The sequence below is a fragment of the Amblyomma americanum genome, chromosome 1, assembly GCF_052857255.1.
Source record: "Amblyomma americanum isolate KBUSLIRL-KWMA chromosome 1, ASM5285725v1, whole genome shotgun sequence".
Lineage (NCBI taxonomy): Eukaryota > Metazoa > Arthropoda > Arachnida > Ixodida > Ixodidae > Amblyomma > Amblyomma americanum.
The window spans coordinates 162,837,339-162,847,450 of record NC_135497.1 but is presented as its reverse complement, the minus strand read 5'-3'; positions in this window follow the sequence as shown (position 1 = coordinate 162,847,450).

Below are 10,112 nucleotides of genomic sequence, written 5' to 3'. Positions count from 1 at the left end.
TCCTGCACTGGTGTTGCTCTTCCCGTGTCTTTTTTTCACCACCAAACTCTGCCAGACTGAGAAAAGGCTACATATAGAGCTATAGTGCCACATATCTGTTGGCTCCATAGCTCTGGGCACAGACAATAGACAGGGGCCCCAGAGGTGGAAATGCTTCTGCTACGATCTCTGAGGATATACATCACGAGGGCATTGTGTACCATGCTACAAGGTAATAATTACTTAAACAGTAGCGCGATTTTAAAAAAAATGTTGGGAGACAGTCCCTTTTGTTCAGCATCTTAACCGTATGCATTTTTTTATAAACTAATTTCGCCAATAAAATTCGAGCTCATGAGAGTTGTGAGCACCAGCTGGTGTCTGAATTGTAAAAGTGGGCATAAAGCAGCTACATTTACAGTGGCGTATGAATGCGAGGCAGCCTCGTACTGCATGCGCTCTCTGGTTCACGCGAGAGCGAACCATCTGCAGCTCATGTTCAGCAATGGCATATGGGATCTATGTTATATGAATGTGTAAATAGTTGAATGAAAATATTCTACTTATGGCTGTTGGTCGTGCTCACTGGGAGTAATTCCTTCAGTGTTCTGTAAGAATTGAACCAGCGAAGGTGAACCACATTTATAATTAAGTACAATTTGAGAGTGAGTTTTGTTGACGTAGAAGCTCTTTTGAACAGCAAAGCACTTGAAAACCAAGCGACGGCTAGAGACATGCTAGCAAGGGAGCGTCTCTGAACGTTTTCGGCCTCGTTGAGGCGAATGATCTTGCTGCTTGCGAGGTCTCTCTAGCTGCTGTCTTAATAGCGACACGGTTAATGACCAATTGGTTGCAAAGCGTCTACCAGAGACCTGACTGATGACGTTCTGGTTCATGGGGAGCGCATCAGTTACCGGTACTCATTCTGTTTGTCGCCCGATCCCCCAGCGGTGACGGGCGCGAGTTCTGGGGCACGATTCAGCGGTAGGCATTCGTTTAAAGTTGCGTGCAGAACTGCGGAAAAGTTCAGTTTTCGGAGAGAGACTGTGCTCTCCGGTCTGTTTTTCTCGGTGCACCCGTATTATGCGTTGTTTTGTTGACTGAAGTAGGCGTCATTGCAGCGACGAAAAAAAAAAAAGAAAATTCAGCAACGTCGCGTGTCGCGCCCTGTGACTGTAGTGGTGATAGCGCGGTCGGCTTTCCTCGGAAGCGGCGCGCGGTGCTAGATGTCTTGTGTACTCGCGTGCCGCATCTCACGCGCTCGCCCACCTTCGGGAAAACCCTGGATTGGCGCCTGCGCCGTTATCAACGCGGAACCGATTCGTTGCCGGTTGCGAGAATCGAGCTCAACCGCTGCCTGACGCCGCTTGTTTATTGGGAGTAAAGGTGCCGACACAGCATACACGTGGCAACGATAATGCGCGCGGCCGACTCAGCGCTTCAGCGCGCCGTTGAAAGCCCTACTCGCTTGCGCGTCCGGCGTCTGACCTCTGGTCAAGCAGTTTTTCTCTTATTCTGCCTCTGGGGCACTTCGCTAGGAGTAGGGAAAAAAAAAGCAACCAGCAGAAATCCTTTCCTGTCTGCCAGCTAATCGAGCTCGTGGAAATGGGTTGCCTGTTTGTGTTGATCGCAGACGCGCGTAACCTTTCACCCAGATCGGTTCTCGGAACCTGACATTTTTTTTCTCGACTCTGGTGCCTATAATTCTTGTTTTGTCAGATACGAAATTTATGCAAGAAGGGCGCAGCAGCGAACTGACGGTATACATAGAACTATTCGGTATATTTCATTGGTATACATCGTGGGGGTGTGAACACACACACACACGCACACCATATATATCTGAAAGAAAAAAAAACGCATGCGCCGCCTTGCCCCCCGAGTGCCTTTTTTGTTCTGATCGTTTGTATGAGTGCGCGGGAACGCTTGTGAGCTAACAGAAACTGCCGTCGTAACGAAGTCTGGCGCTTTTATTTTTTCCGCTCAAAATCTAAACTCGGAAAAATCGGAGTATAAAGGAAGTAAGCTGTCTTCTAGTAGTAGTAGTAGTAGTAGTAGTAGTAGTAGTAGTAGTAGTAGTAGTAGTAGTAGTAGTAGTAGTAGTAGTAGTAGTAAGGTGTTTATTGATAAAAATAATAAAAAGGAAGTTAAAAGATTTTTGCTAACCCCGGCATCTGCCATCACTGTGTCGACGGCACCTGAGCTGGGGCAGCGGAAAGAAAGGATAGAAGGCAGTATGACGAAGAGAAATGAAAGAGGTGAGGGGATAGCAAGAAAGGACATAGGGAGTGGTCATATATACACTATTTACAAATGGTAAGAATAAAGTTGTCCAGGTTGTGCGCGTGTGCAGTCAAGAAGGGAAAATAAAATAAAAACACACGCGCACAACACTTTGCACACAACAGCTGAGGTGGGGTGCCCAGCTGTTAAACGTTCAAGGTAGTGCACGCGGAGCGTTCGGTCACAGCGCATCCCTACCTGGCGCAAAACAGACGGGACGTCAAGCCCGTGTCTGTTCGCGCACTCAGGGTTTTCTGACCAAGCCAGATTTCCGTCACTAAAAATAGCGTGATATTGGCAACGAAGACAAATACTCCCTCTTAAAAATATGTGAAGTTCTAGCAGTTACGAAGATTTTAAGCGAGTCTTGGCGAACGGCGGCGGCTATGCGTTTCGGCTTGGGCGTGCGGGAGAAGTGGCGCCAGGAGCGCGTTGACCCGGTTGCGATCGAGGGACAACGGCGACGCCGCGAAACGCACGAACGGGGGCCAAAGAGCTGCGCTCTAAAAAAAGCAAGCATATATATTGAGAAGTACTTGCAGGAAAGGCATAGGAGCGCGAAAAGTACAAACACGGACATAGTGAGAGAACGAGACAGCGCTCGTGCCGTTCCCTCACTACCACGAAACATCGATGCTCAATACGGTTTTTAGCATACCGGAGACGTACACCGGTTTACCGGACACCACTTGCGCGTGCGCAGGAAGTGTCTCCGGTATGCTAAAAGCCCGTTTGGCGCTCCTCAGAATATTTTTCTTTATATTCCACTGAATTAGTAGTTGAAATATACAATATTTCAATATTCATTTCAGGGCAAAGTGCGTTTCGTTAAGTTGTAGAGAGAGCTCAGAAACAACCAATCGAGTTTTTTTGTGGCGACGTACCTCCTGCGTGTTCTTTTTTTTTTTTCGGCGTTTAAAGAACGCCGCGAAATATGAAAAAAAAAAAGACGTGACTGCGCTAATTCACTACCAAATTGCTGCTCTCACAACTGTGTTTTGATCGGTAAGTTTTGAATGATTGATTGATTTTTACGTGTCATATCCCACAGTTTTGACTCATAAAAATCAATCAGTTCAGTAAATCAATCAATAAATCAATGACAACCTCGATCATGTTTTTTGGGGGGTTTAACGTCCCAAAGCGACACGGGCTATGAGGGACGCTGTCGTAGTGCAGGGCTCTGGTTAATTTCGACCACCTGGGGTCCTTTAACGAGCACTGACTTCGCACAGTACACAGTCTGCGTCACCCTTAGCGCCCGAGCAGTGCGCCCCACTCAATAAAAAACAGAATTGGAATGTATCCCATGGTTTCCAGGCAAAGTGCTTGCGGCCACCCTGCTCTACTTCCGTGCAAGAGTTGCGTCTAAAAACTAGAAGTTGCGACGAGGTGTTGATTTTTATTCGGGGAATATTCGTGCGCCGCTCGAGCGTTCTGCAAACGGATGACGCAGACCGTACACGCGTACCTCAGCTGGCATATATTCCACCTCCATCGAAATGCGATCGCCGCGGCCGGGCGGGATCGAACCCGCGTCTCCCGGGTCAGCGGCCGGGCACCGTAACCACCGCGGCGGCTTCGAACGAAAGGCGCTCTGACCGTGTCCAAGTGAGCTGCCACCATGTGCCGCCGCTCAGTTCGACGGGCACATAAAAAGAAACGGGCTAGCCTGAACTAGGGCGACCTCACCGCTTTCCCTTCCTTTTTTTTTTGTTTTGTCTGTGTGATGGCTCAGTAAAAGATCCGTCTGAATTGACTGTCGGTGGCCTGCCTATAACTATGGGTGGGCCTTTTCGGCTTTTTATTTCTCGAAAATTCGACTTTTTTCGGTGTTTGTTTCACATGCACTTTCCGTTTCTTGGTCGAATATTTTTTCCGGCAAATTAATTACTGACTTTTTTCAGTAATTTAATGTGGCAATTCTGTGTGGTAAGAAGTCACTTGGAGTCTATCTCGGCATTTTTTTCCGCATCAACAGTTCGTGTGCCAGTAATGAACATAACTTACCGCTAATATTGCACTTGGAGGTGTGGTTGTAGAAAGAATTGCTTGCTTTTTGCGGTTTTATGGTTTTTAACGTCCCAAAGCGACTGAGTTTATGAGGGACTTCGTAGTGAAGGGCTCCGGATAATTTCGACCACCTGTGGTTCTTTAGCGTGCACTGACATCGCACAGAACACGGGCCTCTAGCATGTCGACTCCATCGAAATGCAACTGCCGCGGCCAAGACCGAACCCGCATAGTTCGGGTCAGCAGCTGAGCACCATGCATAACCACTGAGCCATAACGGCGGCTGTAATTGGTTTCATTAATAAACTAACACAGTTTAATGAGACGGCCAGCAGACAGGAACGGAAGTGCTTCAAAGAACTAGGCTGGCAAGTTTTCTTTCGGTTGTCGCGCTGGGTTGAGCGAAAGGGCGGGGTATCACTTGGTCTGGGCGTTGATGGCAGAGATAGAACTGCGGCTCAGTCGTAGCTGTAGCCCGGGCATGATATTTTTCATGACGACCATGTGTGGTTTCATGTCAGTGTCCTATTGATAAACGTACTTAACCGTCTAATTGCTCAAAGCCGGAGATGATAGTGAACAAACAGGGCTTAGATAGCAAATATATAACAGGGAAAAGCGGACTAATTCGTGATCCGTATAGTTGAACGCATATTGTAACCGCGGGATAGGATAGGATAGGAAAACATTTAATATCCAACAGAAAGAGGGTAGCCAGAGGGCTACCCGCCTAGACAACGGCCGAAAGGTCTTGACTCTCGGCGGCGGCTTCGGCCAGTCGGACGAGTTGTAACTGAGTAGCCGGGTCGGAGCTCAGTAGTAAGGTCTCCCATTGATCTTTTGTGTTAATACCTCGTCCCTCCCGGGGAGCATGAGGACATTCCCATAGTATGTGGTCCAAGGTGGCCCTAAGTTCGCAGTTCGCGCATTTTTCTGAAAATTGCCCTGGGTACATAAGACTCCAGAGGGCCGGGTTTGGAAATGTGTAAGTTTGTAACTGGCGCCAGTTGATGGCTTGGTATCTGGACAAGGATCTATCCGCTGGAGGAAGTCTAGCTCGTTGCAAACGATAGTGTTGTGTAATTTCTCTGTAGGTCACCATGCGATCCCTGTCTGTAAAGACCACCTCGCTCGGGTCCGCCCGGAAAGAAAAGCCTCGGGCGAACTCGTGGGCCGTCTCATTACCAGGCAGGGATGCATGTGCTGGTGTCCAGACTAGCGTAATTTTCCGGTCTATTACATGACGGCTTAGAATTGTATTCGTTAGAGGGGAGACCCGGCCCCTGCTGAAGTTTAGTATGGCAACTTTGGAGTCACTGATGATGTATCTCGCTTTTGTGCCTACACAAGCCAGTGCTATGGCAGCTTCCTCTGCAGTCTCTGGGTTACCCGAGAGTATGGAGGCACTGATTTTGAGGAGTTGTTTATTATTGACGACCGCGACAGTCATCGTGTTCTTACCATACTCAGCGGCATCCACGTAGACCACGTCCTCGTCTTTTTAGGGGCGGAAGCGTTTCTCTAGCGCCTCTGCCCGCTTGGCCCGGCGCACTGAGTGATGAATAGGATGCATATTCCTGGGTAATGGGGGTATACAACTATATTGTCTCGAATTTTTCCGAGCATGTCAACTTTGGCGGTTGTTCTGTTATCTCGGCTAAGATTGAGTTTTTCTAGAATGGCCCTGCCGGTTGTGGTCCCGGCTAAGCGTTCGATTTGGGACGTTCTCACTGCTTCCGTAATTTCTTCCAGGGTATTATGCATTCCCAGCTCTAGGAGGCGGTGAGTGGATGTACGGATGGGCAATCCTAGAGCTTGTTTCGTGCATCGCCTGATAATTCCATTTATCTTTTCCTTTTCTGAAACTTTAAGATCAAGGAAGGGGGCAGCATACGAGATACGGCTTACTACGAACGCCTGTACCAGCCGTAGGAGATTCTGCTCTTTCCTGCCGTGTCTTCTGTTGGCAATCCGCTGTATGAGCCGCATAGTTTGTTGCGCGCAGTTTTCCATCTTAGTTATTGCATCACCGTTATACCCGTTGCTTTGTATAATCATTCCTAAAATTCTGATTTTTTCAACATGAGGAATCTCCGCCCCTTGAGTTTGTAATTTGATGTTAGGGATGGTTCTAGTTTGTCTTTGATGCAGAGGTCTATAAAAAAGAAGTTCAGACTTCTGCAGCGAGCATTGCAAGACCCTACGGCTGACATAGTTTTCGACCTCATTTATGGCCTTCTGTAGCGTACTTTCGATGTGCGCGTCGTGGCCACGGGTCATCCACATGGTGATATCGTCCGCATACATGCAGAAATTCAAGCCATCTATCCCCTCCAGTCTCGTCGGAAGCCGTATCATGGCCACGTTGAAGAGAATAGGGGAAAGTACCGAACCCTGAGGGGTGCCTATGCTGCCCGAGTGTATGTCTTGAGACTGACTTTCACCAAAGTGGATGCGCGCTATCCTGTCCGAAAGGAAATTGGCAATGTAGTTGTATGTGCGCTCCCCGACGTTTAAAAGAGCCAGGTTTTCTAGTATCGCCTCGTGTTTTACATTATCGAAAGCTTTAGTGAGATCAAGTCCCACTATTACTTTCGCATCCAGCGACTTAGTGTCTAATATGTCATGTGTGAGCTGTATCATGACATCTTGCGTGGACAAATGCGATCTAAAACCTATCATCGAATGGGGGTATAAGTCGTTGTCTTCCCTGAAATTGTTTAGTCGCGTTTGTATGACATGTTCCATCAGTTTTCCAACGCAAGAGGTGAGGGATATAGGCCTTAGATTTTCTAGATTGAGCGGTTTCCCTTGCTTAGGTATGAAAATTACCATAGCGGTTTTCCATTGTTGGGGAATCTCACCCTTCTCCCAGCATTCTTGCATGAAATTGGTCAGCGCCGTTATAGATTTGTCATCTAGGTTTCTAAGCATTTTGTTGGTTACACCATCGGGTCCGGGGGCTGATTTGGTTTTCAGTTTTAGTATTTCTGCTCGAACCTCGAATTCGTGAATAGGGGCGTCTAGTTCGCTGTTGGATTTACCCTCATAGCGCGGTAAGGTAGTTTTGGTGGCGGAGCCTATATATCGACAACGAATTGCATCGAGGAGTTCCTGCTCCGAACCTTCAAATTTATAACCTAATTTCTGTAAATTTTGTCGCTGTGTTAATTTGCTACCTTCTGGATCGAGGAGGTGCCGAAGGAGGTTCCATGTTTTGGCGAGGCCGATATTGCCCTCAAGCTGGTTGCACATTGTTTCCCAGTTCTGATCGCAGAGTCTAAGTGCATATGCCTCAATCGCTTTGTTGTGGCGCGCTAGGCGTCTTCTGAGATTGCGATTCCACTTTTGTCTCTTTAATCGCTTTTCCATACTAGCTTTGGCCTCCCACATATGAAGAAGGCGGCTGTCTAGTACTTCAAGTTCCGCGTTGTCGTCGAGCGTTTTAGTCGCATTCTTGGCATCCCTGCGGAGTTCCTCCGCCCATTGTTCTATGTTTGTGATTTCTGCCTTTCTCCCGTCCTGGTTACGAGCGTCGCGGAAAGCGTCCCATTCGATAATATGCGGGGAGCGCGTTTGGCGCTTGGCAGGGCCAACGTCAGTTTCCGTGACAAGTATGTAATGGTCACTGCCTAGGTTTAGCAAGGAGTTGGACCAATTAGCTGTACCCGCATTCTTCACCAGGGTGAGGTCTGGGGACGTGTCAGCGCACACGCTGTTACCCATTCTTGTGGGGGTAAGAGGATCCGTGAGCAGGGTGAAGCCCATTTGCTGTATGTCTAGCCATAGCTCTCTCCCCTTCGTACAGGGCCGCGGGTAGCCCCACGCAGGGTGGTGGGCATTGAAGTCACCTAGAATAACCAGAGCGTGCTTGTTGCCGATACGCATCACTTTCCTGAAGAGGGAGTCGAATTTAACTTTCTTTTGACTTGGAGTGCTATAAATATTCAGAATGAAAAGACTGCGTTGAGTCTTTGTGGCCGGAATAAGTTCGACAAGGACGTGCTCTATGTGGCGGATGCCCGTGTCATGTTCAATGGCCGTAATGTTCCTTCTAACGAATGTGGTAACATTAGGTTTGTCGTCTATGGCGTTAAAAGCTTGATAACCAATTAATTTTTACGCGCCTCCAGTCTCCTGGAGGGCGATAACCTCTGGGTGGACCTTCAGAGACGCAAGGAGCTGCTGGAGGATCGGCCTTTTCCGCCGATACCCCCGGCAGTTCCATTGCCACAGCAAGTAGTTGTTATTCTTTGTGTATATGGCCATGTTGAATTTGCTGAATGGTATGTTCCACAGTTTGCTGCCATATATTGATGACTAAGAGCTCATTCCTGTGTCCTTGTGTTAGGTCTGTGAGTCCCTGTATTGCGGAGAGAATCGACTGAATTTGGTTTTGCATGTTAGTTTCCAATGCCTGAAATTGCGCTTGTATTTTGGTATCCAGGGCCTGAATCTGGGTCTGAATGTTGGTCTCCAGTTTATGGCGGAAAAATTCCTCAAAATGCACAACTGCGCGGCTTACCCAAACAATATCACCGTCTCATCACGGTCCTGGCTTCCCTACTTAGCTAATAAATTTTTACTGAGTGTAACTCGCACTCAGCAGCCAGCTATAGCTATTCCTTGCATGCCAAGAATACTGACCTTTTTCGGCTAAAACCGAGTTTCAAAAACTAAATTTGGCATACTTTTGACGTTTTTTTTTTCGGTTTAAACCGAAAAGTCAAACTCCTACCTACATAGCATTGAAGGACTATGCAATATAACTTATAGCAGATCGCACTTTCCATGTTCAGGAAGACTGTGCTGACAGCGGCGTCGGCCGCTCACTTAATTCGAGACTGTGACAGCGCACGCTTCGTTCATTCAAAACACGTTTGGCAGTGCTACAATACGGTGGCACAAGAGCGCATGCACGTGGTATTTTTTTCGTATTTCGGGGCCGATTCACGCGCTGGAATTAAGGACCACGTAGGAGATATGTTGCTACAAAAAAGGAGATCAGCTGTTTCTTAATCCCCTCTGCAACTTAACGAAATGCATTCGGCCCTAGAGTAACTATTCAAAATTTTGCATAAATAATCTTAGCTAAATATGAGTAATTAAGCGGAATTTAAGAGATACTTTCAGGAGCGCCGCACGACGGGAAACAATATGTCGTCGGTATCACTCAGCTGCCGTCCAATGCTTTTTTTTTTAATCCTTGGCTCAAGTTACGTGAGACACTTTGTATATATAGGCACTGCAACACGTCATCAGCGGACATTACGTTTGCACCGAGATTTAGATTCACCTCATGTTCTATAGTTTCGGCTTTGTGCGGAAAAAAAGCACAGGATTTTCTCGCGTTGCAGAACTTTAGGGCAGGACTTTTTCTTCATTTCAGAAACTGATATGGCATCGTCTTCTCAATGTCTTCGAACTGTCCACTGGCACCAACCACCTGACTGCGTTAATTTGAAAGTTAGTTGATGATATTTATTAATTACATATATTTAATTCTGGTTATTTTTGTTATAATTGACGTCCGCCGTGGCTGGCTGTTTGTTGCTGCAAAGTTTTTCTTCCTCTTTCGAAGTCCCTGCAAAATAGGAAATTTTGAAAGTGTTCGCTGACACACCCGGTGTATATGACCGCATGGTAACATTCTAGAGAGCGCTCACTTTCCGGGCACGAAACCCTTACGGCTCAGGCAAAGCAGAAATTTGAGTTAGTTGGTGCAGATTTATACTGCTAGAAAACAGCGCATACTGGACGAGATACAAAGCAAGGAAGACGCGTGTCTTATGTGTGTCGTGCAGTTCGCGCTGTTTTCCACTAGGCCTATCTGGGAA